Source organism: Canis lupus, chromosome 29 (genome assembly GCF_011100685.1).
Source record: "Canis lupus familiaris isolate Mischka breed German Shepherd chromosome 29, alternate assembly UU_Cfam_GSD_1.0, whole genome shotgun sequence".
NCBI classification, from domain to species: Eukaryota; Metazoa; Chordata; class Mammalia; order Carnivora; family Canidae; genus Canis; species Canis lupus.
In genome coordinates, this window is record NC_049250.1 from 1,547,313 (window position 1) to 1,574,715 (window position 27,403).

The following is a 27,403-nucleotide window of genomic DNA, read 5'->3' on the forward strand; positions in this document are numbered from 1 at the left end:
ACAGAAGCACACTGCCAGGGAAATGCAAGGAGGTATCCACCACATCCAAGAGCAGGCAGCTATTTTCCCTCTAGGACCAACATTAGAGCTACTTGAGGAATTGCCAGAATTGAATGCGCTGTGAATAGCTCTCAGTTGAACAACAACGAGGTGTTTGTTTACTAAAGGCAGTTCCAAGGTGAATGAGCAGCATTCTGTTTGCATTAAGATCAGGGTATGTGTGTGTGTGTGGGAGCACCTGGGTGGCTCAGTCAATTAAGCTTCTGCCTGTGGCTCAGGTCATGATCCTGGGGTCCTGGGATTGAGCCCCACATTGGGCTCCCTGCTCAGCGGAGAGTCTGCTTCTACTTCTGCCCCTGTCCCCCACTCATATGTGCACTCTCTCTCTCTTTCTTTCTCTCTCAAATAAATAATTAAAATCTTTTTAAAAAGACCAGTGGATGGAAAGACTCTGATTAAAGAGTGTAAAACTAAATTAACTCCATAAGTTGAATTGCATGTTGTTTTCCTACTAGTGATGAAAGAATTGAACAATGATAAAACCCTTATGGTTAGGTTTTTACCAACTTATGGGCAGTAGCCAATGGCCAGGCTGTATGGTCAGGTAGACAAGTAGTAGAAATCTGAACTATTAAAGAGATGCCCATAAGGGGCTTTTGCACTGTGTGACCATAGCCATGCCACTTTTCTGGGCCTCAGGATTCTCATCTGTAAATAAGAAATTAAGACAAGATGACGACTAAGATTTATTCTAGATCTTTTGATCTGGATCCTGGAATCCAATTTAACATACAACTTTTCAGCCTGCGTTAGAATGGATCTAAAGGCACTAAGTGGCTAGTTGTTTAGACATCGTAATGACTGATTAAATAGTAGACAGTAAATTCTCATTATTTGAAGTAGTTATGTTCTAAACACATAGTTGTGTTCTAGTTATGTTCTAATTACCACAAACACTAATTTAGTGGAGACAAAGCATTGTTTTTAGGGGAAATACAGGGTCAGGTTCCTGCAAGACTCTAGTCACAACATTTTATCAACTGGTTGATACATCAACTTGTTTTATATGTTCCCGTCTATTTTTTATTTTCTAATTTTTAAAATCTAAATTCAGTGAATTAGCTATAATGTATTGTTAGTTTCAAAGGTAGAGGTCAGTGATTCAACAGTCTTATATAATATCCAGTGCTCATTACATCACATGCCTTCCTTAATGTCCACCACCTAGTTACCCCTTTCCCCAACCCTCCCCCCCTCCAGCAACCCTCAGTTTGTTTCCTATGATTACGAGCCTCTTATGGTTTGTCTCCCTCTCTGATTTCATCTTATTTTATTTTTTCCCTCTTTTCCCCTATGATCTTCTGTTTTGTTTCTTAAATTCTATGTATGAGTGAGATCATATGATAAGTGTCTTTCGCTGATTGACTTATTTTGCTTAGCATAATGCTCTCTAGTCCCAACCACATTGTTCCAAATAGCAAGATTTCATTTTTCTTTTCTGATGGTTGAGTAGTATTCCATTGCATACATGTACCACACCACATCTTCTTTATCCATTCATCTGTCGATCAGTTCTTTCCATAGTTTGGCTATTGTGGACATTGCTGCTATAAACATTGTATATAGGTGCCCCTTCAGATCACCACATTTGTATTATTGGAGTAAATACCTAGCAGTGCATTTGCTAGGTCATAGGGTATCTATCTTCAACTCTTTGAGTAACCACCAGGGTGTTTTCCAGAGTGGCTGCACCAGTTTGCATTCCCCTCAACAGTGTGAAAGAGTTCCTTTTTCTCTACATCTTCACCAACATCTGTTGTTTCCTGTCCCATTAATTTTAGCCATTCTGACCATTGTGAGATGGTGTCTCATTGTAGTTTTGATTTGTATTTCTCTGATACTGAGTGATGTGGAGCATTTTTTCACGTGTCTGTTGGACATTTGTATGTCCTCTTTGGAGAAATGTCTGTTCATGTCTTTGGCCCATTTCTTGAATGGATTATTTGTTGTTTGGGTGTTGAGTTTGATAAGGTTTTTATAGATTTTGGATACTAGCCCTTTATCTGAGAAGACATTTGAAAATATCTTCTCTCATTTTTGTTGGCTGTCTTTTGGTTTTGTCCACTGTTTACTTTTCTATGCAAAAGTTTTTCATCTTGATGAAGTCCCAATAATTCATTTTTGCTTTGTTTCACTTTGGAGATGTGTCTAGTAAGAAGGTACTGTAGGTAAGGTCACAGAGATTGCTGCCTGTGTTCTCTTCCAGGATTTTGATCGATTTCTGTCTCACATTTAGGTCTTTCATCCATTTGGGTTTATTTTTGTGCATGGTGTAAGGAATTGGTCCAGTTTTACTCTTCTGCATGTGGCTGTCCAATTTTCTCAACATCATTTCTTGAAGAGACTGTCTTTGTTCCAGTGGATAGTCTTTCTTGCTTTGATGAAGGTTAGTTGACCATAGTTGAGGTTCCATTTCTGGGTTCTCTGTTCTGTTCCCTTTATCTGTGTGTCTGTTTTTGTGCCAGTACCAAACTGCCTTGATCCTTATAACTTTGTATAGATAAAGATAATTTAATGGGGTTCCTGGGTGGCTCAGTCAGTTTAGCACCTGCCTTTGGCTCATGTCCTAGGATCAAGACCTGCATCAGGCTCCCTGCTCAGTGGGGAGTCTTCTTCTCCCTTTGCCTCTTCCCTTTTGACTTCCCTCCCTGCTCATGCTCTCTGCTTGTCTTGTAAATAAATAAATAAAATATTTTTTTTAATAAAAACTTATTTAATGTATATTGTTGATTTATTATCATTGAAATCACAGCCAACAACACCATAACTCATGCCTAAACAAAGCTTATGTATCACATATATTTTCTTCCTAAGCATACCACAGCCTTGTCCTGAGGGACACTAGAAAACACTTCAGCACTATGCACAGGGAATATTTTAAACAGGAAAATTAAAAGCACAAAAATGCAAAACAAAACAAAACAGAACATTTTAATAGACCATGAAGAAGACACTTATTTGGAGTATGAAATTTGAAACAAGAAGGCAGAGAATCACCTTGTTTGACCTCATTGGGAAGGCACACATCAGGTAACTCAAATGATTTGCACCTCTACACACATTCGTAAATGACCATAAAAGTGCCATGACTATTGATTTGGGTGTTGCAGATAAATTTAGTGAATAAATGCATTCACAAATATGGATTCCACTAATGAATATAATTGGCTGAATATCTTTATAAATATCAACTTTATCAAAGAAAAGAAAAATAAATAAAAAGGCAAGGAAAACAATACTACCTCATCTGAGGATGTAGGCAATAATTGATAACTATAATTTTATTTTTATAATATTGAAAATTGAATGACATTAAATACACTGGATTAATCTTAATCTATAGCTGATTCTTTGTATTTGTCAGACAATTGATTATTTCAAACCATTAGGATCCATTTTGTATGTATGCATCTATTCTTGTTGAACACCTGTCAAGTGCTATCTTCTTTGCTAGAAATGAACAATATTGCCCTCAAAAAGCTTACTGATGAGCTAGTGAGCTATAGGAAAGTTTCCTGAGGTTATTTCCTCTGCTGATAGCCACTTCAAAGTATTGTTTATTGGTCTCACAGAACACAGGATAGTCAAGATTTTTAGGTGTAAATAATAGAGGTCAACTAAGGTCAACTATATTAGCTTATGTTGTGTAATAAATCATCCTAAAACATAGTGCCTTAAAACAAGAGCCAGATATCTGGTTCATGATTTAGTGGCATGAAAATTTGTGCTAGGCTAATGTTGATGGACTTCCTAGTTTCCACTAGACCACAGTCAACTTCCATGTCTAGGTTGCCTGATTGGGAGGCTCACCTCTGGATTGCATGACTGCTCCAGGGTAGTTGCCAAGACCCATTGAGATGATGGTTGGAAATAATTCTAAAATATTTAGTGGAAAACTTGTAAAGCTTCTTGCAAATAAATCTGTCTGCAAAGTGATAATTTCCTAATTTCTAAATATTATTTTTGCCTAAGCAAGTCAGAATGCCAGATCAGATTCAAGGAATGGAAAATTAGATTCTACTTTATGATGGGAAGAATATATATATTATATATATAATATATAATTCATATAGTGGAGACATAGATATGGGGAATGAGGTGTAGATAATGAAGCATAATGGGGTAGGATAAAAGATGACTTGACTGTCAAAGTCACAATTAAAATCACACCACAGAATCAGTTCAATGGCAGCATCACTATTGTTGACCAGTAGATGCTGAAGCCAGTGTATCTCTATTGATGGCATTAATTATTATTGCCACAGTTTGGTTTAAAACTGGAAGTTACTTTTACCTTGATTCTGCAACTCCCAGAATAGATGTTTCACTGGTCTTGCCACACTTGCTGGATTGAGACTACTTACCCTTGCTCTGGATGCAAGGGGAGTTGGGAAAGTAATTACCTATCTTTTTTGCTTCCATCATGGGAAATGGATGCTATATCCTAACAATACCATAGGTGGGAAGTTGCCAAACATAGACAAAAGGTTCAGGTTCAGGAAGGGCAAAGAAATTATAAATATCTACATATGTAGTCTTAGGATGAGTAGAAAGGGACTGAGGGAGTAACCTAAGATGTTCTGTCCTAAAGTTTTCTTTGTTTGTGACTTCCCTTTTCCTCTTAGAACATAAGGCCTTACACCTACATGTTTCATCAAGGTCCACAGTGAATTTTAAGGATGAGCATTTGAAATACAGTTAGAGGGAGTGTGGAGAAGTCAAATTCCAACAATGGGACTTCCTGGTCAAACCATATTTTACCACATTGTCACCAGAATAAAATTCCTTGGTTTGCAGGATGGTTCTCTGTGAGGTATCTTTAAAAACTTTTGTTCTCCTTATTACCTAACAGATGCAGATGAAGAAATCAGACAACATAAGGCAGACGGTGCAGAATAGGTGGTGCTGTGATTGAGATGAGTGGAAGATCCTTTGTAGTACATGCGATGAGCTTATTGTTGCTCAGGTTACCCATGAGCTATGCAACAAGAAGACTCACCACCTCATGCCTATGTCATCATCAAGTGATAGTAACAATGGCATGGACCTCCTAGCTTATCATGAGGATTTAAATATGTGTGAAATATGTAGCCAATGAATGCTATTCTTATTATTTTTTATTCCTGGAGAAAGGCTTAATTATGTGGGTGAAGAAATCAGTGTAGATAAATTTAAGTCCAGGAGACATAGGAGATATCAGCAAAAGTCACTTCAAAACTAAAAGAAAAATGTGTATTTTTATTATTATATGAAGAATATACTATTCTTTATGAAAGTATTAAATTTCATTGTAGCAGAAAATAATTTTTAACATTTTTTCTACATTTCTATGTCAATAATAACACCTGCTGTCATTAATTTCTATTAACTAGCATTATACAAAGGGAGTAGACCAACATCCCAATTATACTCCAAATTTATTAAATGCTTTTTTCATTAAATATAGCTTTCAGTAATTGTGCTCCTACTTTTGTCAAGGTTAGACTCTTGACAGGAAATATGCCCCTTATCCTTATACAGTATTATTATTGGTCTCTTGAGTTTACAGATGAAAGATCTAAGCCACAAAAGTTTAAATAACTTGCCTAATGCTACAAACTATTAAACAGTTAGCCCAGGATTCATACCAAGAAGTCTCACTCAAAGACTTAGCTTTTGGCTCCAAATTTTAAATAACACCCACTTTAAAAAAGTTTGGAGTATAGATGACATACAATGTTATATTCATTTCAACTGTACAACATAGTGATTCAATAATTGTATGCATTACACTATGCTCATGACAGAAAGTGTAGTTACCATGTCACAATGTTGTTACAATATTATTGACTATATTCCCTATGCTGTAGTTTTCATCCTTATGATTTATTTATTTAACTGGAAGTTTATACAAATTGATCCCCTTCAGCTTTTCTACTTTCTCTCCAATCCCCTTGGCTCTGGCAACCACCAGTTCTCTGTACTTACGATTTTAGTTATGTTTTTTGTTTGTTTGAAGGTTTGTTTTATTTTTTAGATTCTACATGTAATTGGAATCGTATGGCATTTATCTTTCTTAGTCTGATTTATTTCACTTAGCGTAATGCCCTATAGACATATCCATGTTGTGGCAAATGGCAAGATCTCATTTTTTTAATAGCTAAGTAATATTCCTGTGTGTGTGCATGTGTGTGTGTGTGCGTGCTTGTGTGTGTGTGTGTGTGTGTATGTGTGATATCTTATTTAGCTATTCATTTATAAAAATACACTTAGGTTACTTCCATATTCTGGCTATTGTAAATATTACCACAATAAACATCAGGGTGCATATACCTTTCCACATTAGTGTTTTGGGGTTTTGGGGGGACAGTAAACACTCTTGTTTTGAAGCCATGGACTCATCCCAGAGTTCAGAACCCCAGAAGATCCCAAGTCCCAAGCTATCATTGATCAATAGATAGCATATATTCAAGCCCTAAGAACCTATGTCTAAGGGGGACCCCATTGCATACCAGTTTCTATCCTCAGACCAGCAGTAGAAAATTTGGTGTAATTACTCCCCAAATGGACACGTGGCATTTGGCTGGCCCATGTCTCTTCTTTACTTCTACTAAACATTCTTTCTGGAAATCAGTTGTTGTATAAAGAGGGCATAGTGCCTTTTACCTTAGATTATTAGCTAAGTGGGTAAAAAAACAAGAGGGTGTTTGCAGAAACCCATACTCTATTAACCCAGGAAATTCAGGGAGGTGAGTTTGATTTTACATCTGATTTTACATCACAGCATTAGTCTATTTTAAATAGTTTTGTAAAGGGAAGTTATTTCTGAAGATTTGGGCCTCAATCATGTGGAACAGGTTGTTAGGTTCTAGGAAAATTGTGATTAGGTCTAAGGACATGTTTAAATGCTCCCCTTCCCTCTCTCTAATTAATGAAGCTGCTAGTTATAGATAACTTTTACTCATAAAGTGCAAGATTATTAAAATTTTAACCTGAAAATTACTTAAGAAAACTATATATGTTTACATGTGTATGTATTATGTGCATGACAATCTAGGTGCATGCATTATTTGTGTCATTTTAGCTCCTTAGTCTTGGTGAGAACTAATGTTGAACCAGCTTTTAGCAGTTTTGAAACCACTTATTTTGAAATAGTGCATGATCCTCTCTTTAGACCTGTCTTTTTGAAGCTAGCACCCTGGTATCATGCCCAGTGATCTAAGAATGAGGAAGTCTGAAGCACCAATAATTCTAATGTAGGGAAGTAAGTTCAATGACCAGCTTCTAGGATGCACTGAAAATGCAGAGGAGGGATGAGTAACCCAGCTGTCCCATTAGAGGTGGATACCTGGACAGCTGAAGTCTGAGCTGAGGCTGAAAGTCTAAGTAGGAGCTATCAGACTGGATCACACAAAAAGTCATTTTTATAGGTCAAAAGTGACCAAATAGCGGTAATTTGTATAGTTCAAACTAATCACGAAGGTAATAATACTCAGACAGTGGACACCCCACACCCCACATTCATAAAACCTAGAGGAGAAATAGGACATGTGCATGTCACCACTGTCTCTGTTTCCACTGTGAGTCTGGCCGGCAGGCCCATGGTGACACAGTCTCTGCAGTCCCAACAGCCTGATGTTATCTTTCTCACCACAGCATGTGACCAAGAAAGCCATTTGTCCTGTGTTTTCTACATTGGGAATGCTTTTGCTCTTCACTGAGCTGTGATGGCAGTGAGCCTTTCTTTGTAGTTATGGGTCTGGGCCATAGGAAAGGTAGAAATGGGAGGAGGAAGTTGAAAGGGTCTCACCCTCAACAATTTCCTTCTGGGCAGTGGGTGAGTATTTAGTCATAAGATATATTTTCTAAATTTAGCATTCCTGAGACCTCATAGAAGATTCAGAATGTACCAAATATCAAGAAGCAGGTGCTGATGAACTCAAATGTGAAGCACTAGGTAAACATATATCTATACCCAGAAGGCAGGTAAGCACATGTAAATATTTTTTTCCCAGGGGGTCTATAATACTAAATTAATCTTCTCACCAAAGGCATGATTATATGCCTTAGGTTGCGATTGGAATTTGAATAATTCTAATTTCCAACTCTTATGTAACTGACCTTTTACTGCTTTTCATTTTATAAACTCAATTTTTGTGTTCTCTTTCCTTAGGAATTGCAGCTTTCCTTCATCCCAGGGGCTGCTATATTTCCTTGCATCTGCACCTTCTAAGAAAGGAGAATAAGAAATAAAGTTTCATACCAGCATTGAGTAGGTAATTTATATGGCTTAATCTTTAAATTCTTATAAAGATCTTTGGAAGTCAGTATGTTATAGTTGCAGATAGCTGGGATTCAAGAGATAAAGTATTGCGCTTATCATCGCAAGTGGTAGAACCAGGATTCAAATCCTGTTCTGACACCAATGCTGCTGCTCTGCTGTCTCTCCCACACTGTCTCTAGTACAAATCCTCCTGTACAGAAGATGCTCATCAGTTTGCTTGCCATGTGATTCCAAATTTCCTTTTATTTGCTTCTTGGATAATGATATTTGAACCTTGCCATGTGCACAGATTATCTTGAAAGCAAAGGCATAGCAAAATGCACCATATCTCTATGCTTAGTCCATGATAAATATAAGGCTATAGGGCTTATAGTCAAGTGAATAAACACTGTGCTGGCTTAGACAGAAAGAAAAGGAGAAATTCCAGCTCTGAGAGCTACATTATCAAAAGCTTGTTTTGGCTTATTAACTTTTCGAATATGATGAAATACTCCCAGTGCATCTGTATAAAGTAAAAGTTGTTGATATTAACAATAGAAGTATGCTTTCTCCACAAGTCCACCAGCAGCCCTCTATAATGAGGACCTCAACCAGGGGGAAATTTGTGGGGGAAACTTTGGGCTTTCAAAATGTCTCAGCAGATGGGCTTCATTTAGAATAACCAGCCAGCCTTTTGGTTTGACAAAGTAAGCCTGCTTTTCTTCTGAGACTGATGGAATGGACGTCATCCTTTTATGTGAGTGCTTTGCTAATACCCAGAGGAGAGTGACTCCCTCAGAACTCCATAAGAAGCAGACCTAGGAAAACCCAGTAAAGGATCCAAACCTGACCAGTGTGAAAAGGTGGTGCCTATTGAAAACAGGTTTTGAAAATCATCTTTGAAAAAGATAGCTGTGTTTGAAAGGTGTATTCAAACTGACCCTATAATTCTTAGATTCAAAGAGAAACAAACCAAACTCGATCCTTCCCCACACAAAGAAAGTCCTGAAAAAGATTCTAAAGTAGCCTGGTAAGTAAATTGTGCCCTAATATCCTCCAGCCCCCTCTAAATGGGGTGGAAGATAAAGCACGTGAAGAGACATGAACAGTTTCCCACTATAGACAATTTCATCTGTCACACTTACATCACCTGTGTCAACACAAGTATCTTAGCACTGAACTAATGTGCAACGTTTTCTTTCTATGCTTCCATGTCTACCTGTTAGCAATCATTCATATCACAACCTTTTCTATCTTCTCTTAAATATATCCTCTCTTATTTGTAAGTTTATCTTCTTTTAATAGGCTGAAACATATTTTTATTACATAATAGGGTAGATATTTTTGCCCTAGGGAACCCAGGTATTTTTTAAACTAAACAGTTTCTAGTCTTAAGAGTGTTTTTGTAGTTGGAATACTTTTTTTGGCTTGTCAACATCTCTAAATTTGGAACTGTATTGTGAATTTCCAAATACATCCCCATATACATCTCATTTACATAAGTATGAATAAGTGAGGCCACTTGGAAAGAGAGCTAGATATTTGAGGATAAAAAAGCCACCTTTCCACTATGTTTTTCAATTTGATCATGATGAATGAGCCATTCAGCTGCCTTAGTATCTGGCTAAATTTGGATTATGGTCAGAGAAAAAACATAATAATCATAGCTATCATCCTTCCAGTGGCTGAGATAAAGCCACCTGGATATGGGATGTGGCTGGATGCAGAGTTCCCTAGGGTTCTTTCTCATCATTCATGCATAGGAGTGTGTACGTGTTTCTGTGTGCATGTGAATACATGTGAGTATCTCAATTTAAATGACAAGACTAGTAACAAAAATATATTTCTATTATATACTGTAGTATATAACTGTCTAGCTAGGGCATTCAATGACTTAGCCACCAAGCAATCTCATCCAAGCATCTAAAATGGTAAGAAATAGAAAAGAAAAATTGTTTTAGAATCTATATCCTATTTGACTTATGATATTGAGAGATGATAAGTTTCATGTCTTCTGGCCATAAGATATTAGGTCAATCATCATTGTTCAGTTGGATGAGTATCACTTCATGAATTGGGATTTTAGTAATGGGTTGCTTTAGCAGAATGTAGTCCAACTAATAGTGGTTGTAAAATCTATAGTGATGCTCTTCTGAGCTACTTACTTTAGGAGAATTATAGTGGTACAAGATGATAAGCCCAAGGCAAGTATTTTTAAACAGAGTGATCAACACTGAGACAGAGACAGAGACACTGGCCTACAGGTTACTATCACCTGTTGGTTAGGAACCCCCTCCAAGCAGCCCCTTGCTTGCACAGGTTACGCAGGAGGGTGGGCACTCACTGCCATCCCTCATGATGGTGCCAGAAAGTAATAGGATGATGGAGCTCATGTGGGTGCTGTTACTTTATGCAATGAGAAGACCAACCTTCCACCCTCAACACAGAATTATCTGGCCCCTATGTTCATAGGGCCCTTTTTAAAAAGAATATTTCAAAGAAGCTATAGCTCTGAATTGGGAAAGCCTATACTGAGATGAAATGTTTACCTTCAGATATGAGAGACTGAGAAGTTGAGAGAGTGATAGTGGGCAAGAAACAAAAAGAGTGTGTGAGGAACCCAGAGGCAGTAGGCCTTCACCAGGAGACTTCTGACCAGATAAGAGTGATTCTATTAGACCTTTCAGTTTGAGTTTAATGAGGAGGAGCTAAAGTTTTATGAGAAATCACTATGTGGTATTCATGGTTATTGTATATGATTTATTCTCACTTAAATATAAATATTTAGCTAACCTGTGTGAGTCCTGAGGCAGAAGCCACCACAGGTATGGTCACTGAAAACCTGTACCAGGTAAGTTGGTGTGAGCAAATCAGCAGTTCTGTGTCACCAGGATTTTATCTTTTAAGTAATTAGGCCTTGAATGACTGTTCCAGCCAATAATCCTATCTCACTATTTTAAGGAATTATAATTGAAGAAAGTATTTAATATATTTGAAGGGATGAAGCATAATTACATTGAATTAGAAGTGTTTTAGAAGTATAACTTTACTAATCTTTTTCTATTTGAATTAACACAACAAATTCAGTAAATTGTATATTGAAGTGATTTGACAATGGCACATGCTCTGGGGGTTTCTAATCTTCCTCATTGAAAAATCAATCTGAGAGGTAAAATTCATCCTGCTGACATTATTTCCCCTGCAAAGCTCTTTACTCTCCTCATTTCCATCACAAGTTGGGCTTCTCTGTGCCAGAAGAGCATTCACAGATGTTGCAAAAGCAGAAATTTTGAGACTGGGATTAGCAGCTGGGGCTTGGATAGGGGGTGCAGAAAGCCAGGGAACGAGGACCAGGCCAGCAGGTTTGGAAGGAGAGAGCTAATACCCTATTTCTAGAGATATGTATATGGGCAGGCTATCCTTTGAGTCCCAGGAAGTTTCCTGGCCACAATCACAACCTGTGTACCTGGTGACATTGGTCCTCCAGTGCCCTTTCTACATACAGGTGTTGACAAAAATTTCTGGGGCAGACAAATCCTAAGGAAAGGAAAGGAAGATACTTTCCTGTTTGGGTTAGGATAGCAGTCAGGGCAAATGAAAGTGCTGGTTCTTGGCATAGTCTCCTCAGGCTGAGCACCTATAGAACCATCCATGCATCATGATAGGAAGACCATATTTAAAAGTACAGAAAATTAAAAGTGCAATTTTGCTGCAATCATCCAGAATATGCTGAAATTTCTGGGTGCTACTGGTTCTGGAGCAGTGGACAGAGACAGTGCCTTCATTTTCAGTCATTGATAGCCTTGGAGCCAAAGAGTAAGCATCTGGAGTCCCTGAGTCTTGGCAGCAGGAGAGGACACTTGGACAGAGTAGCTCTTCTTTTGCTTCAGGAGCAACAAGTGTGGTCATGTGGATCCACTAGATTAGGAAAAACAGAAATTTGGCAGGCATTGTGTGGTTGTCAAGAGAATCAGATGTAGTGCCCTGGGGTGTAGCCTGGTGCCCCTTGCCTGCTCACAGTTTCTCTTTGCACCCTAGTGTGGGCAAGCCATTCGTATCAGGTCAGAGCAAGTAGGAGGATTGACTTCTGGCCTCATGTTTGCTTGAGACAGACATGTAGGTACAGAGGTGGATAGATAGATAGATAGATAGATAGATAGATAGATAGATAGATGATAGAATTTAGTAGAAAACTAGCACCAAGTTAATGTGTATAAAATTAGGTAGACAGCAGGAAAAAGCCATTGTTTTAATTGTGCATATGCAGACCAATGTCAAATTGACAGATATTTGCTCAATATACAGGGTATTTAGAAATAAGTATAATAAAACTGGCACAATTTATTAACTATGACTATGGGGAGCATATTGCAAAATGTCTATGGTCAGACCACTTAAATTTGTCATTTTCTTATTTTAATTTAGAGAAATAGTATTTTCCATTATAGAATAATATAAAATAGACTTCCTCTCACTTTTCAATGTTAGAAATCATTACCTTTTGAAAAGTTAGTATAAAAATAATTTGAAGTCCTGGTTATGTTTCCATTACGGTGTAAAATAACAAGAATTGGTCTGTATATTGTTTTATATATTTCAGATCATCAAATGGTTTTCTCTGAATTCTGGTATTGAATTTGTATTTCCTCAGACATTGTAAACAAATTCAAAGAAAGAGCCCTTAAGATACAATTATTAAATACTAATTATTATTTATATATATTCATGTGATCTTCTGAAAACCTTGAAGTACTTTACTCATATTATTGTTGCTACAATTTTTGATGAGTGCTAATGTGAAACACAGGTTCCTTTTTTTTTTTTTTTTTAGTTTTACAGACAGTGCAATATTTTCTAATTGAGTCACATCTCAGTTTACAAGGTAACTAGTCAAACTGGTAGGATTAGAAACATGTCTGCTTCTAAGGGAGATCATATTTCCAACCCCAAATTGCACACTTAGTCATAAACATCACCTGCTTATAAGACATTTAAAAATTTAACCACTGAAAAAAACCTAGAATATATGAAAACACATTTGTTTAATATTACTACTTAATATAAAATAATTTTAGATGGATAATACATAAAACATGGAATTTAAAAGCATAAAACATCTGCATAAAATTATCTTTGCAAACTTGGGATAGGCAAAAATTTCTTTAGTGAAAATTCCAAAGGCACTACACATAATTTATATTTATTTATTTATTTATTTATTTATTTATTTATTTATTTATTTATTTTTAAATATTTTATTTATTTATTCATGAGAGACACAGAGAGAGAGAGAGAGAGACAGAGACAGAGACAGAGGCAGAAGAAGAAGCAGGCTCCATGCAGGGAGCCCAATGTAGAACTTGATCCCAGGGCTTCAGGATCATGCCCTGGGCCAAAGGCAGGCGCTAAACCACTGAGCCACCCAGGGATCCCATACACATAATTTTTAAAATTTTTGATTATCCTTCGACAAAATTAAAAACTTTAGTCCATCAGAAGACATCATGAAGAAAATGAAAAGGGAGCACACATATAGTAAACAAATATTCACATAGAAGATACGTATTTAGAATAAAGACCTCCTACAATAATTAAGGACAATCATTAATCAGTAATTAAAGACAAATAGTTTGTCTAAAATGGGCAAAAACTGGGATCCCTGGGTGGCGCAGTGGTTTAGCGCCTGCCTTTGGCTCAGGGCACGATCCTGGAGACCCGGGATCGAATCCCACGTCGGGCTCCCGGTGCATGGAGCCTGCTTCTCCCTCTGCTTGTGTCTCTGCCTCTCTCTCTCTGTGTGTGACTATCATAAATAAATAAATAAATAATTAATTAAAAAAAATAAGTAAAATGGGCAAAAACTTAAATACATCACAAAAGAAAATATTTGAATGGCCAAGTGACACATGAAAAGGTGCCCAACATCATCAATTATTATGGAAATACAAGTTAAAAGAATAATTAGATACTACTTCATATCCAACAGAATGGATAACAATAAAACCCTGACAATTAATACCAGGGTAGATAGGAGGCATATACCATCCCATGACCTAGTAATTCTATCCCTAAGTATCTACCCAAGAGAAATGAAAACACTTGTCTACATAAAGACCTGGTTGTTGTTGTTGTTGTTTTTAAGATTTTACTTATTTATTCATAAGAGACACACAGAGAGAGGCAGAGAGCGAAGCAGAGGGAGGAGAAGTAGGCTCCTCTGCAGGGAGCCTGATGTGGGACTCAGTCTCAGGACTGGAATCATGATCTGAGCCAAAGGCAGATGCTCAACCACTGAGCCACCCAGGTGCCCCTACAAAAAGACTTGTAAATGAATGTTCATAGCAACTTTACAAGGCTAAAAAAACAAAAACGACCCAAACATCTGTCAACAAAAGAATGGATAAATAAGTTGATTAACTAATTTAATGGAATATCTACTCATCAATAAAAAGCAAAAAAAGTATACATGCAACAACATGGATTATATATCTATGTGTGTGAGTGTATGTATGTATATGTGTGTGTATATATATATATATATATATAGTGAGTGATAAAAACATTCACAAAAGAATGCTTTATGTATATTTCCACTTATATGAAATTCAAAACAGACATAACTAATGGTGATGTAATTCAGAGCAATGGCCATTTGGGGAGTATAGGGGTGATGAAGTGTTATATGCCTTGCCTGGAATGGTGCTTACACAGGTGTATACATTTATCAAAACCCACCCAATTATACACTTAAGACATGTGTCTTCCACTTTATGTACATTTTACCTCAATAAAAAGTAGTGAAAATATAAATAATAAAAACAACATGTTATTTCAACTTTCCCCCAACTAAAACTATTGAAATTTTAAAATAAGTTTGAAAACATAATTATAGGGGATCCCTGGGTGCCTCAGTGGTTTAGTGCCTACCTTTGGCCCAGGGTGTGATCCCGGGATGGAGTCCCACATCAGGCTCCCTGCATGGAGCCTGCTTCTCCCTCTGTCTGGATTTCTGCCTCTCTCTCCCTTTCTCTGTGTCTCTCATGAATAAATAAAATCTTAAAAAAAAAGAAAACATAATTATGTTCTTGAAGCTTAGATTTAATAGAAGTGAATGTTCTTCAAAATACCCTCCTAGGGACAGGAAGTGAATTAGTACTTCTTAAGCATTTGTGCACCAACTACTATGGTAGAACTGTCATCTACATTGTTGGAAGTAAAATTTACAGGAACCTAGTGAAGTTTAATGATCCTCACTCCACAGATAAGGAGAACGAGTCAATTGCCAATGACTCTACCAGAGGGAAAATCAGAATTCAACCTCAGATGAGTTTTTCAGGATCTATCTCTTTTCCACTACATCGAACTTATAGTTCCTTCATGCTCAAATATCCAATATTTGTTGGAATTCTGTGTTCGAAAAGAAACTGATTTTTGAGAAGAAGGTATATATTAATACCCTTCTAGAAGTTCTGCCTTTTCTTTCTCTTTTTACCACAGCAGAAGGAACTATAGATCAATCTACCTGTTCTTCAGGCACATATTTGGAGCCAGAATGAAGAAGTTTGGGAAACTTTAAGGGAACTTAAAATAATTTATCACCATTCAAGAAGCATATATCACATATAAGTCAATTAATTCTCTCAGCCTTCTTCTTTCTGATTTTCTAGGGCAGGCTCATTTTGTCCAATACAATCTTGCAACATTGGTGTTGGTGTTCCTTAATGTTCTATTTTTTTGTGTATATCTTTTAACCCTGGCTTGAGGCCGTTTTCCAGTTTCTTCACAGCTCCATGTATGCTTCAATATAAATTGAACCTCAATATAAATATGTTTAAAACTAAACATATAAAATTTTCCTGAAATGAGATTCCTTGTGTCTTTTTCTTTGTTTGTTTAGGGAATAGCACTGTGGTCTCATTCTGCAAATCATCCTTGACTCTATGGTCAATTGGCTTCTGAGTTCTATTTTATAAATAACCTTCATGTTATTTCCTTCCTGTCCATCCTCATTGCTATTCTGTTGTTTCGGTTACTGAAAGCTCTCATCATATTTCACCTAGATAGTCTGTCAGAGTTATCAGTGGCTTCCATATTGCAAATTAATGGATTCTGTTTTGAAGTAATTGACAGTGCTTACTCCTCACCACCTTGATCTTACTTTACTCCTCAGATGCCAAATTTGTAAAATCTTCTGTACTTTTTACTCAGACTCCATTTCTTGTGCTGGCTCCTGCTCTTCTGCTTGATTTCTAAGCATTGGTTTAGCCTGTCATGGGCTCAGCCCTCCACGTTCCCTTCATGTCTCTGTATACCGTATCACTAGATCATCTCATGCAGGCTCTTGGTGTTAACTACCATGTTACATTAGTAATACCCAGGATTGGAACACCCAGAATTGCAACTCCAGTCCTGGACTCTATTCTGAATTCCAGATAACTGTGTTCATCTCCACTTGATTGTCAAACAGGCATTTTGAATTTATCAAATAAGAGCCTTTAGTCTCTATGCCCTGACACACAAGACATCAGACTCAACTTGTAATCTACTCTATTTCAGTCAATGACATCATCAGTTGTTCAGTTGCTAAGACCTTGAAGTTGTTTTTGTTTTGTTTTTAATCTTTTATTCCTTATGCTAATAAGCATATTTTTATCAGTTCCACCATTAAAATATGAAATCTGAGCTCCAACACAATCATTTTTGTTTGTCCAAACTCATATTTTCTTTCTCTTAGACATTTACAATAACTTCCTAACTTACTACTTTCTTCTACTTTGACAACTTACATCTTTATTCCATAGAACAGCTTTTTAGATGCAAAAATCAGATATATCATGCTTCTATTGAAAACCTATAAATAACCCCCCATTGTGTTCACAAAAACAAAATCAATGTTCTTGTAAGTCCACATATGACCTGGTCTCCACTCACCTCTCTGACTGCATTTCCTATTACTTCCCTTCCTTTTCTCCATCTCATTCATCCAATTAAATCCACAATGGTTTTTCTTTCTGTTTCTGAGATCTGCCTTTCCTCAGAGCATTCGTACCTGTTCTTGTTGTCTGGAATTTTGCTCAAACTGATGTAATGTATGAATTTGCTTCTTCATTTAGAGTTCACCTGAAGGGACCCTCCTCAGAGAGGCTGTTTCTCATGACCATATCTAAATTGGTTTTCCCCCAACACTCTTTCTGCTTGGTTTATTTGATTTGTGGCATGTTTTCCTATTGGAGATTATATCACTAATTTATGTACTAACTAGAGTCTAGGAGATCAAGGACCTCGTCTTATTAACTTTAGGTATCTGAATGATAATAGGTCTTGATATATAGTATACACTCAAAAAATACCTTTAAATGAATGAATGGATTGATGATCATTAGTATCTGTGTGGTAAGGAACTCAAATATTCAGTGGGTATTGAGAATTTACAGGTAGAATATTGGCTTTCACCATGTTTGTAGAACAAGGTCCATGAAGCAAAACAAAAGCAAACAAACAAATGACTAATGCCCATGAATGGTAAATAGCAGATGTCTATTTCAAAATTTACTTAGGATTTCAATCCTTACCTTCCCATTCTATTGTAGATAGGGATATGACATTCCATTAAATGCTGATATTCTTAGTCTACAGCATTCTTAGAGATAAAAATATCAGCATAATGCCTGCCACATAGCAACCACTCTATAAATAACTATTACATTAAACTACATGTTGGAAAATTTGTTCTAATCTTAGTCTGTCATCTAATGATGCACAGATCCATGATTTCTAGATTATATATTAGTTCACTACTACTGTTTCAGGATATGGTAGTTATTGTCTTTAAACTCATTATGAGAATTTTGTCTTTTTCCCTCAACTTTTTTGAAAGATTTTGACAAAATGTGGGAGCTATGAAGCCATTAGTACTATTTCTAAAATGATAATGGTATCTCAAGCACTGTTGATCCTCAGTAGGCATTTGTAATATATGTTCTGAAGGAATAAAACAAAAACAAAAAACTAATGCTTGCCTACATATGCATGATTTTAATTCATGGATGTTCTTTATTGTGGCTCTTGAAAGAATTACAAAATGGTTCATTTTGTGATCTTGGTTTTTGATGAAATATCCATAAACTCTTTTATGAGACTGAATGAAGACTTGTGAATTTTGGACAATGAACTTTCATAAATATTTATTGAAAAATCATAAACACTCCATCCCTTGTCTGAAAAATTTAATTAATTAAAAGTTAAAACAAACTCTTTCAGAGTATTCTTATTAGGTATGAAAGAGTGGATTCTATTATATGTACTCTAAACCTTTTCCAGATTAATTTTATAAAATAATATCAGTGGATTTGAAGTCATTATTATGATATGTTGATAGCATAAACACCGTGGAAGATATGCTAATTCTGTTAATTCTAAATCAAATCTCAAATTTCAGTGTAGGATGCTTCACAAAAGGGCTACATTCACCAAGAAAAGCTGCTACAAAGGCAAACTGTGTTTTAGTGATCAAGGGAAGTTAGTTTTAATGAAGTGCGCTGAAGGAAGCCATTCATGTCCTCTAATATAATTATAAACTCCAGTAACCCAACTCCAGGAGATATATCCCTCTGGGGATTTGCTAAAAGAGGCTGCAAATAGTTCATGATCTTTCACAGATGTCTAATGTAAAAGTAGAGATTAATTTAAAAGTAAAAGGAGAACACTAATTGGGTTAAATTGTTAACAAGTGGTATAATGTGTCATGCTTTATAAATGCATACAATAATTTAAAGATTCCTATATATAATACTTTGAAAGATATTTAAATTTTAATAGCTCTATTTTCTCAAGAAGAAATAAAGACACAGGGTAGTTATTTGCTGTCTTGCTTACCCCAGCACATTTAGACAAAATCCAGACCAAATGGATTAGTTTCTGAATTTCATTAGCCCTCTTTACCAACAGGTATAAATGAAAATTATATATTGTGGGGATTAAATACAATGATATTTGTCTTGCTTTATGTGATTAACTTAAAGTTCAACCTGGAACAGGAGATTGCCCGGGTAGAGAATTCCTATGGGCAAGAGCGCCGCTGCCAGCTCATGTGAGCCCTCAGGCTTTGGGTAGCTGCCTTGATTCTGCCCCTGGCACTTGCCAGGCTCCAGCGGGTGTAAGCCCTTAGGACTTCACGGGTATTGTTGCCAGCTGTGTCCCTAGTCCTCTGGTCGCACAGTGTGGTACCTTCATGTTTGCACACTTTTCCAGGCTCCAGTGGCCTGGTTGTCAATGTTTACAATGGGGCAAGGATGTCTCATGGGCACTGGCCTCTAGTCCTCTGTTTTTGCTAAATGAATTGTTATAACCTTCAAGATTGGCATTTGAGTCCTAAGCATTGTTTATTTAGGGCTCAGTCTTCTGTGCAGGTTTTGGGTGTTGGCTGGATGAAGGGAGCTGGGGACTCCTGAAGTGCAGCTGGCTCCCTAGTGTGACAACATATATATGTAAATAAACTGAGAAATCTTAAAAAAAAAAAAAAAAAAAGAACTTCTTTCAATCCTGAAATCTGAATTATATTTTTTCCTAATTCTGTGAAAGGTAGTCTTACTGAAAAGATTATCAATTTATAATTAAATAGTATATTATACATCATTTATTACAATTTGTGATTCTATGATGTGTTACTCAAACTCTGTGTTTAGATATTCTTCTGTTGCTTGAGGGTCCTCATTTGGAATATGTGAGAGATGAAAACAGTGAAAGCATTCCAAGTGCCATCTTAGAAACCAAAAAGTAAAAGATCAGCTTGCTCAAGGTAAATAATCAATCTTACTGAGCATATTAAATATGCAAAGAAAAATGTGTTTTAATTACAGCTTAAATGCAGTCTGAATACTAATATGACAAAGATTGAAGCACTTTATTTCCCTTAGATCCATATTTTACAGTTAGCGCATTGCTTGCAATGGGATATCTAAAAAATTACTTTAGCTACAAAGATTTCTTGTTAGAGAGATTTCTTCGCCATAAGAAAACAGAACCAGAAAAAATGATTGGTTTATTAATTAATTAATTAATTGATTAATTAATTTTGATGATTGGTTTATTTATGTAATCAAGAGCCTCAAAGAAATTTTAACCTTAGAAATGTTACTCCAGGAAATGTACTAGGTCAGCTCCATGCTGAGACTCTCTCCCTGCCTCTCCCTCAGCACCAGAATGTTACCTCCACCTCTTACAAATTCTTTTCTAAAGGATCCTCTTTCTGGGTGACTGTGTGTAAAATCATCTCCACTGATTGGACTGTAACAATGTAATATCAGGGATGTTTCTTTTGCTTTCAGACTATATTTGAGAAATACTGTAGAGTCAAAATAATGATGTGGACTGAACAACTGCTCTTATGGCGCCATTAGAAATGGACACATTTGCTGGGTGGTAGGGCAGGTCTATTTTTAACTCTTTGAGGAACCTCCACACAGTTTTCCAGAGTGGCTGCACCAGTTCACATTCCCACCCACAGTGTAAGAGGGTTCCCTTTTCTCCGCATCCTCTCCAACATTTATGGTTTCCTGCCTTGTTAATTTTCCCCATTCTCACTGGTGTGAGGTGGTATCTCATGGTGGTTTGGATTTGTATATCCCTGATGGCAAGTGATGTGGAGCATTTTCTCATGTGCTTGTTGGCCATGTCTAGGTCTTCCTCTGTGAGATTTCTCTTCATGTCTTTTGCCCATTTCATGATTGGATTGTTTGTTTCTTTGGTGTTGAGTTTTATAAGTTCTTTATAGATCTTGGAAACTAGCCCTTTATCTGATACGTCATTTGCAAATATCTTCTCCCATTCTGTAGGTTGTCTTTTAGTTTTGTTGACTGTATCCTTTGCTGTGCAAAAGCTTCTTATCTTGATGAAGTCCCAATAGTTCATTTTTGCTTTTGTTTCTTTTGCCTTCATGGATGTATTTTGCAAGAAGTTACTGTGGCCGAGTTCAAAAAGGGTGTTGCCTGTGTTCTCCTCTAGGATTTGGATGGAATCTTGTCTCACATTTAGATCTTTCATCCATTTTGAGTTTATCTTTGTGTATGGTGCAAGAGAGTGGTCTAGTTTCATTCTTCTGCATGTGGATGTCCAATTTTCCCAGCACCATTTATTGAAGAGACTGTCTTTCTTCCAGTGGATAGGCTTTCCTCCTTTATCGAATATTAGTTGACCATAAAGTTGAGGGTTCACTTCTGGGTTCTCTATTCTGTTCCACTGATCTATGTGTCTGTTTTTGTGCCAGTACCACACTGTCTTGATGACCACAGCTTTGTAGTACAACCTGAAATCTAGCATTGTGATGCCCCCAGCTATGGTTTTCTTTTTTAAAATTCTCCTGGCTATTTGGGGTCTTTTCTGATCCCACACAAATCTTAAAATAATTTGTTCTAACTCTCTGAAGAAAGTCCATGGTATTTTGATAGGGATTGCATTAAACGTGTATATTGCCCTGGGTAACATTGACATTTTCACAATATTAATTCTGCCACCCTACGACCCAGCAATTGCACTGTTGGGGATTTACCACAAAGATACAGATGCAATGAAACGCCGGGACACCTGCACCCCGATGTTTCTAGCAGCAATGTCCGCAATAGCCAAACTGTGGAAGGAGCCTCGGTGTCCATTGAAAGATGAATGGATAAAGAAGATGTGGTTTATGTATACAATGGAATATTACTCAGCCATTAGAAATGACAAATATCCACCATTTGCTTCAACGTGGATAGAACTGGAGGGTATTATGCTGAGTGAAATGAGTCAATCCGAGAAGGACAAACATTATATGTTCTCATTCATTTGGGGAATATAAATAATAGTGAAAGGGAATATAAGGGAAGGGAGAAGAAATGGGTCGGAAATATCAGAAAGGGAGACAGAACATAAAGACTCCTAACTCTGGGAAAGGAACTAGGGGTGGTGGAAGGAGAGGAGGGCAGGGGTGGGGGTGAATGGGTGACGGGCACTGAGGGGGGCACTTGACGGGGTGAGCACTGGGTGTTATTCTGTATGTTGGCAAGTTGAACACCAATAAAAAATAAATTTATCATAAAAAATATACCTTGAAGTACATACATCTTTTAAAAAAAAAGAAAAGAAATGGACACATTTCACAAGATTAGAGTCTCCATCTCTCTGTACTTTAACTTGAAAGAAAACACTGCAGACAAGTAGGCTATAGTTTCTGTCTCACTCTTTTACTTTTACACCAACCCCATTTAAAGTTTTTATTTCAGATAAATAATGTACAATCTAATGCTTACAACATATTGGGTTGAATTGGGCTCTTTGATAATTACAAGAGGTTATTAAAAATGCATCATGTATCTCTACCTCTAAAACTCACTTTTTTTTCTGATTTTAATTCAGAGAAGAGATTGTTTTGTGTAAGTTTAGTTGAAAGATCAGTGAAAAGATGACAGCAGTGTGTGAAATTTTATGTAGAAACTATGTATATTACATTCCAGCAATAGCAATGCTTATATTTATGAGTAAAGATAGATAAAAATTGATATAATTCAGGACATTCAATTAAATGCATGGTTCATGGCCAAAATCAAAATTTTTACCTTTTATTTACAATTGGTATTTGAGATCTTACTTCTATTTAATAAGTTGTCTGGGTGATATTATAATGTAATTGGTGAAGAGCTAGATGGTTTGAACAGATGCTGCTTAAGGCTTCCCTCTGGCATGCCCCATAAGCCTCCCCAAATGCATCTCAGAGTCTGCTTTCCAGGGAACCCAGCCAAAGATGGTATGACAGCAGAGCTGAGATTTCAGAGCTGGATCACCCTTCAGCTATCAATGTGGACCCTGTCCTTGGTGATAGATGGCGTGCCAATGGTGCATGCTCTCAGTTGATTGCTACAGGATGGACTGTGTTTCCCCCAAATTGGAGCTCTAATCCCTAGTACCTCCTAGTTCCTGGAGATAGGCTTTTTAAAGAGGTAACCAAGTTCAAATGTGGTCATTAGCATGGGCCCCTAATATAATATGATTGGATTCATATAAGAGATATGATCAGAACACAGACACATACAGAAGTACATATGAGGATACAGAGAGAAGACAGCCATCTACAGGTCAAGAAGACAGGCCTCAGAAGAATCAAGTAACCTGACACCTTGGTCTTAGACTTCTAACTCTACAGTTGTGAGAAGATAATTTTTTGTTGTTTAAGCCACCCAGTCTCTAATACTTTGTTACAGTAGCCCTAGCAAAAGAATACACAGGACAACTGTTAAAATGTTTACCAATGGTGAACTGGGATAGGATAATGGTAGAAGGGAATGCACTAGCATTTACAACATCTCAGGTGTTGAGAGGGTCAGAGGAAGTAGCAGTTTATAGGGCCATAGGATGAGCTGTCTGTAGCTGGATATTGCTGATACAGTGCAGAAAATCTGTGAAAGGAGGAGAGTGATTATTAACTGATATAAGGGGGAGAGAGAGAGAGAGAGAGAGAGAGAACTTGTGTGCAAGTGGGGCAGAGGGAAAGAATCTCAAGCAGATTCCCCACTGAGTACAGGGCCTGATGAGGGACTCCTTGCAGGGCTGCATCTCATGACCCTGAGATCATGACCTGAGCCAAAACCAAGAGTCTGATGTTCAACCAACTGAGCCACCCAGATGCCCCTAACTGAAGTAAGGTAAATGATGAAAGTCAAAGGGCTCCTTGGCAGCATATAAAAGGACTATCATCTCCTACAACTAAAAGATACAAAAAACAGAGGGTTAGTCTCAAAGGCTTAATTAGAAGGGGGTTAGAGTTCAAAGAAAGTTGAATTCTCAACCCTGGCAAGTCTGCTTCTCCAAGCTCAGGGATCTAGTTGGAATGAAACTAAATACTGAGAGTTGTTATAGGGATAGCTGAACCAATGCACTAAAAAATATTGACTGCCAAGATATCCCAAAACTCTGTGTCTATGGAAATGGCCAACACTTCTTTGTTAAAATCAGAGTCACTCTTTTTTGTGAAGGTGATACATAGGCCTCTGGCTTGCAAGATACTACATACCCCATCAAGATCTCTCCCTACCTCTTATTCTAGTAATTGGATAAATAACTATGGTCATTTATGTTAGCTAGATGAGGCAGTTAGACCAGCTAAGGTGAAAAGTAAGTACAGAGGAGCTGCAGGATTTTCTAACATGTACATGGGCGAATACAAATGTAACTAGGTCTTTATGGTGCTGGGTCAGGAAATACCAATTATGAAGTTGGCTAATGGGAAAGTTTATTAATAAAGGTGACATTTCCAATGATACAGGATATAACACCCTGGCAAGGCCACCATGCAATGCTAATATATTGTCAGGATGATTCTTGGAAGCAACAATGGCCCCTACAAAGTAAAAGAGAAATTCAAGAATTGCTGTGGAAGGTGGTTGAGATAGAAATGGTCATGCTAGAGTGGCTATCCAACTTAAGGCCAGAAGACCCAACTGACTACATTTCCCAGGAGATAATCTGTCTTCACAAAATGAGAAGGAATGCATGGGAGAGAGGATCACCAGCTTCACTAAGAAGTGCAGTGAGGACTTTTCTCTATAGTTCAAGACTCAGAATAAAAGGTGTTCTTATATAATTGTCTTCCTAATTGCAATGGTGGTAACAAGATCCCCAAAAGGAGATCAGGTGATAGCACTTGACCATTTGAAGCTCAGTGAATACAACAGCAAATTCTATTCACGGAATACAATCAGAATACAGCGAATACAATCAGAATAGGTGGTAAGGTCAGAGTAGCCACAAAGGGAGTCTTATCTACAGTGAGATGGCTTGTAGAACATGGTGGTCCTAGGTCCAATATAGGTAAGCAGTATCAAGAACATTGCTTAATTTATACAATTAAGGCAAAATCAATGATCGTAACAGCAGCTCGTCAATAAATACTCCTGATTCCTATGGACCCTAGACAGTTATCATACCTGGAATTCATTGTTCTAAGGAGGGCTGGGTTCCCATGAGTTAGGATTCTGTAACATCGTGGAGTATATATTTGAAAATAATTGGAAACACATAGGCATTTTGAAGACTTCTAAGCAAAGGACTATATTAAAATTGATTCCCAGGAATCAGAAACATCATTCATGACATCCTTATTAGAGTGAAAGCTATAGAACTCAGGTCATGAATGTAGCCCTGACCCAGGTCTGGATCACATTCCTCTGTTCACTGGACCTAATGGCCATTTCCTTGGTTGACAGAAACACCATATTGGTCATTATCCTGTGGTATAGGATTGACTAGTAGGAAAAGCCAGTGGAAGCCTCCAAAACTGGCTCCCCACACACCATGCCTAAGAGAGCAAAATTTTAAAACAGTATCTTGGGAGGAATGGTTGATATTAATTCTACTTCTAAAGCTATGAAGAATGTATAAGTGATGGTCACCATCATATACCTATTTAGTCTAGTTGCCTGATCTCTATAGAAACCAGCTAGATTCTGTAGGTAATGATGGACTTCCAAAAATTCCCCTGGTTGGGATAAGTCTGGAGAAACCAGGCATAAGCTTCTAGGTGTTCCTTCTCATAGTTTCACTTGGTACATACTAAATCCAGGGTTTTTATTGAGAGCCAGTCACATATAGTCCCTGCATGACTTTCTTCAGTTACTGAAACCCCAGACCCTCATAAATCACATTATTAGAATAAATCCTCCAAACAACTGGTGCAGTTTGGCTCAAGGCCAAAGAAATGCAAAAACACTCTTATGAGACAGAACGTTCCAGGAGCTCAGTTCTCAGGAGCCAGCCAAGAAGGGCCAGTCATAAAAATAGGTCTTTCTGGGGAATGTGCCATCCCCACACAAACTTCCTCAGCTTAAGAAGTGCATAATGAAGAGTGGCTCATTAAACTCAAAGATGAAGATCTGGATCAGTCTTCCAGGCAGATCACTTGGACTAGCAGAGGCACAAGCCAAGAGTAAGGGAAACACAGGATGCACAGTAAAGGATGGGAGCATAGCTCCCTGATGTGACATAAGTCTAGTTTCCCTGGTGGGAATTACAATTCATTCCACTCACCTTTCTCTTGTAAGTTTTCACAGTAAAAGAAGCCCCAAACAGGATGAACTTAAACTGGAAAGCACTTGATTCAAGCAATGTTAGGGGTGGCCTCTGGGGATCCGGCTGTGCTGCCTAGATTCCCTTTAGGAGAAAGGTGCTCATCCCCAACAATCATGACTTCTTGCTGGCTGGCAGGTTGCAGATGTTCTCCAAGGATCTCTGTCAGCTGAATGTACTCACCCTTCCACTGGCATGCCCATTCAAAGACTCACTTGATATATAGGGGCAAAGACCCGGTGCCTTACCTCAGTTAGGAGCAATGTAGATGCACTACCCTATTTTCTTCATGAAATCAGCCTGCAAGGTCACAGGTCACCTCTTCTCACTACTCCCCTTCCATTCTTTTGTTTTTTGGGGAGGAGAGGTCTCCAGAAAACTGTGTGCAGATGTATCTGTTTTCCTAAGAACAGAGACTAAAACACCTCAGTCAGATCAAAAGGTACTCCAAGCATTCAGATTAGGATCTTTTTGCATATCAAAATAAGCAGACTCATATTTAGATTTGGAATTTGTGGGAAATGAAAGTAATTAGATTAAGGCAAAGAAAAGCGATGCTTAGGATTTTGATCTGATATCTAAAAGCAATCTAAAATTAAAAAAAATAATAATCCCATGATTTTTTTTCCATCTTACAGATGCTGTGGGAGACATGAAAGAGAAAGTGTGTTTATGTCTCCAAACTGTTTCACTCGGCTCCAAGAAGTTGTTATACTGATCATTGCTGACAGCCAACTACCTAACTCAGCAGGCATAGGATTCACAAGACGGAAACACTGACTTAGATAATTATGAATATTTATCTATGTCTCAAATCATAAAAATAAGAGAAAATTGAAATGAAATCCTTTTGGCTCTAGCATATTTATTACTTCCAGTGTATTTGCTCACCTAAGTATCTCCATTTAGGAAGACAAAGCAATTGTCCTGAATCTCCTCATAAGTTCTCCATATTGTGCCATGCCAGGCCTGATGAATGTAGGGTGCTGAGCCTTGGGGAGTTCTGTC

General features: G+C 37.4%; 1 long non-coding RNA gene across 2 annotated transcripts; it reads left to right on the forward strand.

Moving 5' to 3' along the window:
- LOC111093204 lies at positions 1 to 27,214 on the forward strand. 2 transcript variants are annotated; one of them, XR_005380836.1, is made up of 5 exons: positions 1 to 214; positions 7,915 to 8,025; positions 8,213 to 8,315; positions 19,987 to 20,099; positions 27,034 to 27,214. It is a non-coding gene; the product is annotated as an uncharacterized LOC111093204 (long non-coding RNA). The 2 variants fall into 2 exon arrangements; XR_005380835.1 differs by having other exon boundaries at positions 1 to 178.
- Positions 27,215 to 27,403: the final 189 nt, after the last annotated feature.